This window comes from Petaurus breviceps, unplaced genomic scaffold (assembly GCF_028583685.1).
Source record: "Petaurus breviceps papuanus isolate PSGF00001 unplaced genomic scaffold, PetGlider_PUasm1.0 90731, whole genome shotgun sequence".
Classification (NCBI taxonomy): domain Eukaryota; kingdom Metazoa; phylum Chordata; class Mammalia; order Diprotodontia; family Petauridae; genus Petaurus; species Petaurus breviceps.
This window is the reverse complement of record NW_027187325.1, coordinates 2,702,530-2,712,178: the sequence shown is the minus strand read 5'-3', so window position 1 is coordinate 2,712,178 and position 9,649 is coordinate 2,702,530.

The following is a 9,649-nucleotide window of genomic DNA, read 5'->3' as shown; positions in this document are numbered from 1 at the left end:
GGGTCCTTTGTACTGATGAAATAGTGTTATTTAATAACTCCACAGATTAACTTTTATCAAGGGATAATAAGAACAAATATTCCATCTCACTACTACCCTCTGTCTTCTGTTTGGAGGGTGGAGTATTAAATGACAAAACCTCACAGAGGAAGTACAGTTCAGAACATGGCCTCACTTTGTCTTTCTGCACTGTTCTAGGACATCTCTCACTTCACCTGGGCACCTCCTCCCAGCTCCCCAGCCTCCTTTTTGGTCCTGTGTTCTCCCATCAGATTGTAAAGTACTTGAGAATAGAGACTTTTTTTTTCTTATTTGTACCCCCAGAGTTTAGCACAGTACTTAGCACATAGTAGGTATTTAAAAAAATATTTATTGATTGACTGGCTGACTGAAACTGCACTCCCAACATATGGGCATAATTTCCATCCTACTATATCAGCTCAGTTGGTGAAGAGAGAAGGAGGATTAAGTTCATAGTTTAACTTGATTGCTAGATAGACTGATCTTACCAAGTTCCAAGGCCAATATACCTAAACCTCTCTTGGGCTTGAATCTCAGGCACCTTGCCTTCTCAGAGCTTTTCTCCCAGGTTATGATAGCATGAGCTCCCAAGTTTGGGGGTTTCTAGACCTGTCAACACATAAGACTGTGCACAGATCAAACAGAAACCCAAGTTTTATTCTTAGGATCTAAAAAGAAGATGGAAGTATCCCTTCCCCCTACCCAACTTACTTCATGGTACCCATGCTGTGAATGAACGAGATCTTCACCCTCATATATTCAGTTAGGAAAAAATAAAGTGAGGCATTCCCAGTCTGGTAGTTCAAAAACAAAACAAAACAAAAGTGTTCATCTACATTGCCAATGGAAAAAACTGCCATGTGGTAGGGAAATGCAGAATGACTTTCCCAAACACAGGTCTCTGACATCTTCCATGCAGGTTCATTAATCTTTCATTATCTAAGCGTATGTCAGAGATTTGTTTCAAAAAAAAAAAATAGAAACTTTTCGAAGTGGCCAGGTAGCACGTCAAGTAAGAGCACCGGCTCCAGTGTTGAGAAGACCTGGAGATCGAATCCCAGGCTCAGACACTTAGCACCCACCCAGAAACACCCAGCTGTGTAACTTTGAGCAAGTTACTTAACCCCAATTGCTTAGGGGCGGCCAGGTGGCTCAGCGAGTAAGAGCACCGGCTCCAGTGTCAGGATGACCTGGATAAAATCTGGGCTCAGATACTCAGTACCACACCCAGAAATAATAACTGGCCATGTAACCTTGAGCAAGTTACTTAACCCTGATTGCTTTAAAAAAAATAGAAACTTTTCTTTTAAAATAAACATTTTTCTAAACAATTAAAAATATTCAAAAGTAGCATTCCCTGTCTTAGAAGAGATTAGATTTCCCCTAGTAGGAAGCATTGAAGGAAAGGCTGAATGACCATCAGTGAGGGATAATAATAGACAGGATTATGTTTAAGGCATAGGTTGGACTAACTTCTGAAGTCTCTTCTAAATGTGAAATTCTATAAGCCTATGATCACATTTTTGGTGATTTTTTAATCTTTGCAAAAAAGGTTTGTTGCTTTATAAAAGGAGAGACCACAGGCTTCCTTTAAATAGCCATTTCCCCTTGTGCCTTTAAAAATAAGATATAATTTTGAAGATTTGATTTACCTGCATCTTTCAGGAGTTTAGCTACGGCATAATGCAAAATGCCCCATAACTCATTAGGCAGTAATGAAGGCAGCATGCTATAATGGAAAACACATTGGATTTGAAGTCAGAATAATAGCACCTGATATTTATATAACACTTTAGGGTTTGCTAAGTACTTTCCCTATATAGGATCTTGTTTAAGCTTCTCAACAGTCTTATGAAGTAAGAACTGTGGGTGCTGATTTTCATTTAATTGATCAGGAAAATGATGCTGAGAGATGTTAAGTGTCTTGACCATAGTCACAAAGCTGTTGAGCCTGCTAGTGAGTCACAAAGTTATCAAAGGAGAATCTGAACTCAGGTCTCTAAATACTGCGAGTCTTGTGCTTATTACAACACAATGCCTCTCTTTGTTCACTTAACCTGTATCTATTGCTTACTACCTGTGTGACTTTAAGCAAATTATTTCTCCTCTCTAGGCCTCACTTTCTGCACTCATAAAGTGAGTTAGTTGGATTAAAGTCTCTCAGGTCCCTTCCAGTTTTAACACTTAAATTGAAAGCTAGGGGGCGGCCAGGTGGCTCAGCGAGTAAGAGCACCATCTCCAGTGTCAGGATGACCTGGATTAAATCTGGGCTCAGATACTCAGCCCCACACACAGAAATAAATGCCGTATAACCTTGATCAAGTTACTTAACCCTGATTGCTTAAAAAAAAAAAATTGAAAGCTAACCAATGGTAGTGCCCTGCTGGGCCTTGACCAACCCTTATGTCCACCCAACTTGAAATCCCAGGATAAGTGATGACTGTTGTAGGATACTCTGGGAATCTGTTCTGCTAAAACTGTAGATCATGAGCATTCACTCACATGTGTGTCTTGACTATAGTCAGTCTGAGGAAATAATTAGCTCAAAGCAAAGGAAGCTAGTGAGATTTCCTCAGACCTTCCCTCTGTGATGTTGCTGGGGGTCTTGTCAGAGAAAGGCAGTCTATGGTCAGTGAGGCAGATCACCTCCAAGTAGAGTTCCCAGTTTCTGTGTTCCAATCAGTCTCGTCACAGAAATCCACAGGGACAATAGGTGCCATCGCAGCAAAATTGAGGTCTCTCAAAGCTGCAATTGGCCAGCATTGAGATGTTATCCAGGGCCCAAAACTAGGCTAGTTTGTACCTGGAGATAGCCAGTGCCGGTGGCGAGTTGTCCCTGGATAAGCATCTGTCCCTTAAAAAAGACAACTTCCTCTGGTCCATTGCTTCAGAAGTCCAATTCCAGGAACCAAGTTCTCTTGACAATTCCTAGATACTGCCTAGTATCTTGGGCACATTATATATGTGAATATATTATTTATGTTCATGCATAGATACATATAGAATATGTTGTATATATACACACATATGTATAAGTAATCGTACCATACATACATACATACATATAGATAATATCTGTGTGCGTGTTATCTATACATCAGATGCACATGCTAAATTCATTATATATCAATATATATAATATACACACAAAATATTCTCTATATCTTTATGTATGTATATTCATGTATGTGTGTGTGTTTTATGTGTGTGTGTGTGTGTGCAGAGAGAGGGAGAGTCAAAGACAAAGATAGAGAGAGAGAAAAAGCCACTCAATTCTATTCCATGTGGTTTCTCAGAGTCCTAATTGCAAATTCTGAAAAGGGTTTCATCCATATACTTTTGTACAACCAAGAGGTATCTATCACTGGAAACCTGAATACTTATAACCTAATCCCCCTAAAGTAAATCATCTTCCAGTTGCCTTCCAGTGTCTCAAATCCCAGAACTCACTGTGCCAAGAGCCAACTCTCCACTAACTTTTCTTACAACACCTAGGAGAGCCATCAATAATCCAGGAACATTCCTGTGGGTCCTTAGAGAAAGCTGAAGAAAGAATATTGTCAAGAACATGAATGTCCTCTTAGATAGTCATAATATGTCCCATGAGGGGGAAAAATAGCAAACCCAAGGGAACAATCTGAGGCCAGGGCAAAGGGATTAAGACATAAAAGAGAGGAGCTTGTTAAAAGAGAACAACACAGTTGTGAGTGATGGTAACCTAAGACAGTTCTGAATCCACTGCTTGTCAGTGAAAAACCTATATTACTTTAAACAGAAAAAAAAGTGAATTTTACATCAGATAGCCCTTTAAAGATTGAATTGGAATTGCATGGAAATGGATAGTAAATGACTCCTCCCAAAAGAAAACTGGGTTTGAATACTATCACATTCCCTGTGTGACCTTGGCCAAGTAGTTTTCTCACTCTTGGCTTCAGTTTCCACATCTGCAAAATGAGAAGATTGGACTAGGTGACCCCTAAGTTCCCTTTCAGCTTTAAATATATAATTCTATGTTTCTATGAATTGTTGTGGTCTTACTTTCCTTATTGTATTGTGTGCTTGCTTTTATAGATTTTAGCAGAATGAGCAAATCAGAGTTAAAAGTTAAACAGCAGGATAGTTTGTGAAGGGCACATCAGAACCCCAGGAGAAATTACCAGGTGACTTGGTTAGAGATTTGGATTAGAAAATGACTTCCTGATAAATTACAGTATGTCCTCATTCTCAGAGACCTTCATTTCGTGCTGCCAGCAGTAACCTCAAATCCCTAAAACTTGAGAGTTTCTCAGGGAATTTGAAGTGACAGTTCAGTGCTGATTAGAAGTATAAAGACAGGGCAGTTATAGAATGTGATGAATGTCAAAGTTCTTTCACTGAGAGCAGTCAGGGGCAGAGGATGAGAGGAGGGAGAAGGGAGTTACCACTATAGTGTCTTCTTAAGAAAAAAATTAAGTGCTTCTGAAATAACATAAAGAAGAAAGGTATTTGCTTCATACCATGCATAGATTTAGGAAGCTATCAGAGACCATAGGAGAGATCAAATTTTGAATACAGGAATTATTAATTGTGTGTGTGTGTCTGTGAGTGGTTGAGAGAGAGACAGAGACAGAGACACATACAGAAAAAGGGACAGACAGAGGCAGAGAGAGAGACAGAAACAGAGATAGAGACAGAGAGATTATATCCTTTGGTAGCTTTGTGAAGCCTACAGATGCGTGCTCAGAATAAAGTTTTAAAATGAATAAAAGAAAATATATGGGATGACAAAGGAAACTAACAGTATTGAAATGTAGTTATCAATTAAAAACAAAAACAAAATTACAAAACAACCTCATATTCCCCAGTTTCAGTATCCCTTATCCCAAATAAGTGGCATCAAATACCTAGTTAAGTTTGGAAAATCAAATCAACAATTCAAATATTTTAAACTCATGTAACATCCAAATTACAAGAAAATACAGTCATCCTCCTTTAATGAAAAACATTGCTCTGTCCAAGTTGGTTTTATCATTTCGTTGAGAGGGAGGGTGATCAGAGTCCACTTTCTGTTCAATCATCCCATGTCTCTTTCAAAGGGAAGAGCTTTAACTAAATGAGTGAAGGGATTTAACATCATTAAGTTGTTTTTGGAAAATGGGTTAGTGACTGTATTTTCCTAATCTCATTTGATGTTTTGCAGATTATGGACTACCTGAATGCAAAGTCAGCTAGGTTTTTTTTTTTAACTTTTTGTTTGTTCATTGTTGTTTAGTTTTGTTTTCTAGTAAGAATTTAAGTATTAAATTCCATCCTATGTGCTCTTTATGTTTCATAATTCTATTTTAAAAAGTACAGGTAGATTGTGCAAAACTATTCTGATGCCTTATTGTGATGAAGTGATCTTTGTTTACTCAAAAGCTATATGGCTGGTGGTGATTGTGGGGACAAGCTCTGATAACTTCGACCACATTTAAAAATTTCAATTGTGATTGGAGAAATGCACTACGCAGGCAAAGATATAAAGGCTATTGAAGCCAGGGGGAGCTGGAGCCAGCTCCAATCAGCTGGCGAGAGACAATTGCTACATTTTCAGTTTGAGCATCTACATCTTAAAAATCAGCAATTGTTACAACATAGGACTCAAGCAATTAAGACAATATTAATGATTCAGGTTAAACTGCAAAGTCTATGACGAGTTTATTTTTCTGGGTTGTTAAACATTTACTAGCATGCCCTTGGTAATCATTAATGGTAATGTGGTGGCCACAATGACAGGTGTTGTCAACAAAGCAAAAGAAAGAGGATGTGTTTGACTCCCTTCTTTCCTTTGCAATATGATAGTTGATGACTGATACTTCATAGCTATATCTTCAATCTTTAAGTCTCTTTTATTCCAATAAATCAATGAAAAATTATTTACTAAGCACCTACTATATGCCAAGCACTGGAGATTCGAAAACAAATGCAAAATCTCCTTACCCTTGAAGAACTTACAATATATCTGCACACTATACACACACACACACATACACACACCATATATGAACACATACATATATGCATGCATATATACACACACACACACACACACACACACATTAGATACAAGATATTTTGGGAGGGTGTAATGCGAATGTAAATTTTAAAGATCTTCCCTGCCCCTAGGCTAAAGTGCACCTGAAGCCTGGGGTGGCAGGCTTGTTTTTCAGTAGATACTTCTTGATTGGCCAGTGAGTCAATAAGGTTGTTACATTCGCTGAGCCAGGAGAAGGCTATATTAAGCCCTGATGTGTAGCTTTGTTTTGGGACTCACTTTGAGAAGTGTTCTGTGATTTGATCTGAATTCTGGGAAGCCGTTGTTGAGAGTCCCCCGGCTTTGAAAAACCCAGATGTGGAAACCCAGATGTTGACTGGGTATGGATGTAATGGTTGGACAGTTTGGAAAGCTGTCTACTTGATCTGTTAATGTCTTGATAATTCTGTCTGTATATTTTGAAGTTTGGGGTGCTGACCTTTTTCCCCTGAACAAGGTAAACGATATATGTCTGACTGATTAAAGTAAGCTTGTTAACCCATTTTGAGTTGCTTTCCTTTAACAAAGCAGATCCAAGAACCTGTGGTGGTGGCAAACCCTGAGGACGTTTGGGGTGCTTGCTGCTACAGAGGGAGGGAAGCATTCATGGGGAGGAAGGAATACAGAAAGTCTTTATATGGAAAGTTGCTAGAGCTGAACAACAACATTTATGAATAATGGTAACCTATTATAGTCTAAACTGTTCTCTGTTAACAAAAGGAATTCTCAGAGATGGATTTTTGCATGGAGATGGAAAACCATATATGAAGAATAATAAGAAAGATATATTGTTTGAGCGATAGTGCTCATGAAATAAAAAGTGATATCATAAGCACATTAAAAGAAAAAGGATTAGTCCAACTGTCAGATCTATGGAGAAGCAAAGAATTTATAACCAAATAAGAGAGAGTGCATTATGAGGCATAAAATGGATAATTTTGATTTCATTAAATTGAAAAGGTTTTGCACAAACAAATATAACCAAGATTAGAAGGAAAAGAGAAAGGTGGGAAACAATTATTACAGCACGTATCTTTGACGAGGGCTTCATTTCTCAAATATCTAAAGAACTGAATCAAATTTCTGAAAGAATACAAATCATTCCCCAATTGATAAATGGTCAAAGGTTATGAAACGGTAGTTTTCAGATGAAGAAATAAAAGCTATCTATATCCCTGTTAAAACAATGCTCTAAATCACTACTGCTTTGAGAAATGCAAATTAAAACAACTCTGATGTACCACCTCACACCTAACAGATTGGTTAATATGAAATAAAAGGAAAATAATAAATGCTAGAGAGGAAATGGGGATATTGGGACATTAATGCATTGTTGGTGGAGTTTCAAATTGATCCAATCATTCTGGAGATCAATTTGGAACTATGCCCAAAGGGTAATTAAGGTGTGCATACCTTTTGATCTAACAATATCACTACTAAGTCTGTATCCCAAAAAGATCAGAAGAAAGGGAAAAGGACCTCCATGCATAAAAATATCTAGCAGCTCTTTTTGTGGTGGCAAAGAATTGGAGCCCATCAGTCAGGGAATGGCTGAACAAGTTGTAATATATCGTAATCGAATACTATTGTTCTATAAGAAATGATGAGCAGGCAAATTTCAGAAAAACCTGGAAAGACTTGTATGAACTGATGTTGAGTGAAATTAGCAGAATCAGGAAAACATTATACTCAATATCAGCAACATTGGGAGAAAGCCAGCCATGAATAATTTTGTTTTTCTCAGCAATAAATGATATAAGAAAATTCCGAGGCACTCATGAGGGAAAATGCTCTCTACATTCATTGAAAGAACCGATAGATTCTGAATGCAGCTCATATCATACCATTTTTAACTATTCTTTATTTACTTCATATTTTTTTCTTCCTTTAAGCCTGTTTCTTCTTTTACAACATGACTAATAAGGAAATATTTTACATGATTGTACCTATATACCCTATATCAAATTCCTTACCATCTTGAGGAAGAGAGAAATACAATTTGGAACTCAAATTAAAAAAATTAAAGTTAAAAATTGTCTTTACATGTAATGGGAAAAAATACTAATTAAAAAGAAAAAAGAAATCACTTCCATGAATCAGTATACAGAAGCCAAGGTAGCAAGTAAAAAAAAAATAATGACTGTTTGACTAGAAATAGTAGGTAAGACTTTTGTAATTTTGCTCTTGGACACTGATTTGTGTCTCTTTTTTTCCTTGCTTTTGGTTCATAGCATTTACCTCCAGGCAATGCTCCTACTCCTTTCACTCTTCTATACCCTAAGCATTCATCATCTTGTTTTTTTTTTCTTTACCCATTTTCTCTTTTTTACCCCTTATATCCCTCTTTTTCCATGGTGTGAGGATATTACTGAAGAAATAGAGATTTGGCCCCACCTAGACTCCAGCTTACTCTGTATTCTGTACTCCAAATCCTATACTCATTACCCTCCCTTCTTCCTACCCTTTTTTTCTTTCTCTCCATAATAATTCTTGAAAATTCTATTTGAATTCGTAGGTAGGTATGTCTGTGGGTATTAAAAGAGGTAATACAATCCAATTCATTTTGTAGGTATAATTGCATCATATATGTGCATCATATTTCTATTCCTTTTCTTAAAGATTATGTTTTATTAAATAAAATTCTGATTGATTTTTTAATGCTTTATTAACTTCTGATTTACATCATTTGTTTCCACCAGATTTTGAGTTACAAATTTTCTCCCCATTTTTCCCCTACCCACCACCCCAAAATAGCAGTCCCACAGGATATCTCCTCCTCCAATCTGCTCTCTCCCATATTTTCTCCCATAGCCCTTTCGACTTTTCCAGTGTATCTCTATGCCTCAGTGCCTGTATATCTTATTTCCCAATTACATGTAAGATGGTATTAATAATAGTGTATATACACACACATATATACATATATATTTGAATATTTTATTTTAAAACTTTCCATTCCAGATTAATTCCCTTCCTTCCTTGTCACACACCCTTACTGGGAAGATAAGCACTTCAGTATAGGTTGTACATGTGTGGCTAATGCAAAACAATAACATAGTAGATATATTGTAAAAGACTGACTACATGTCCCTCCCTCCTATCCCACCTCCCACTTGTTCTATTCTCTACTTTGATCCTGTCCCTTTTCAAAAGTGGGTGCTTCCCACTTCCCTCCCCCCAGCCTGCCCTCCCTTCCATCATCCCCCCTCTCATCCCCTTCCCCCCTACTATCCTGGAGGGTGAGATACCCTATTTAGTGTGTATTTCACTCCCTCCTCAAGCCAGATTAAATGGGAATAAGGTTGACCCATTCCCTTTTGACTTCCTATTCTTCCCCTCCATTGTAACCATTTTCCCTTACCTCTTCTGTATGAGATAGTTTACCCCATTCTGTCTCTCCCCATCTCCTCTCATTATATTCCTCTCACCTCTTAATTTCACCTTTTAAGTGTCATCCCTTCCTGGTAAATTGGTCCTGTGCCCTCTATCTATGTATACATGTAAACATACATACACACATTCACATATATATTCATATGCCCTCATATATATATATATATATATATATATATATAT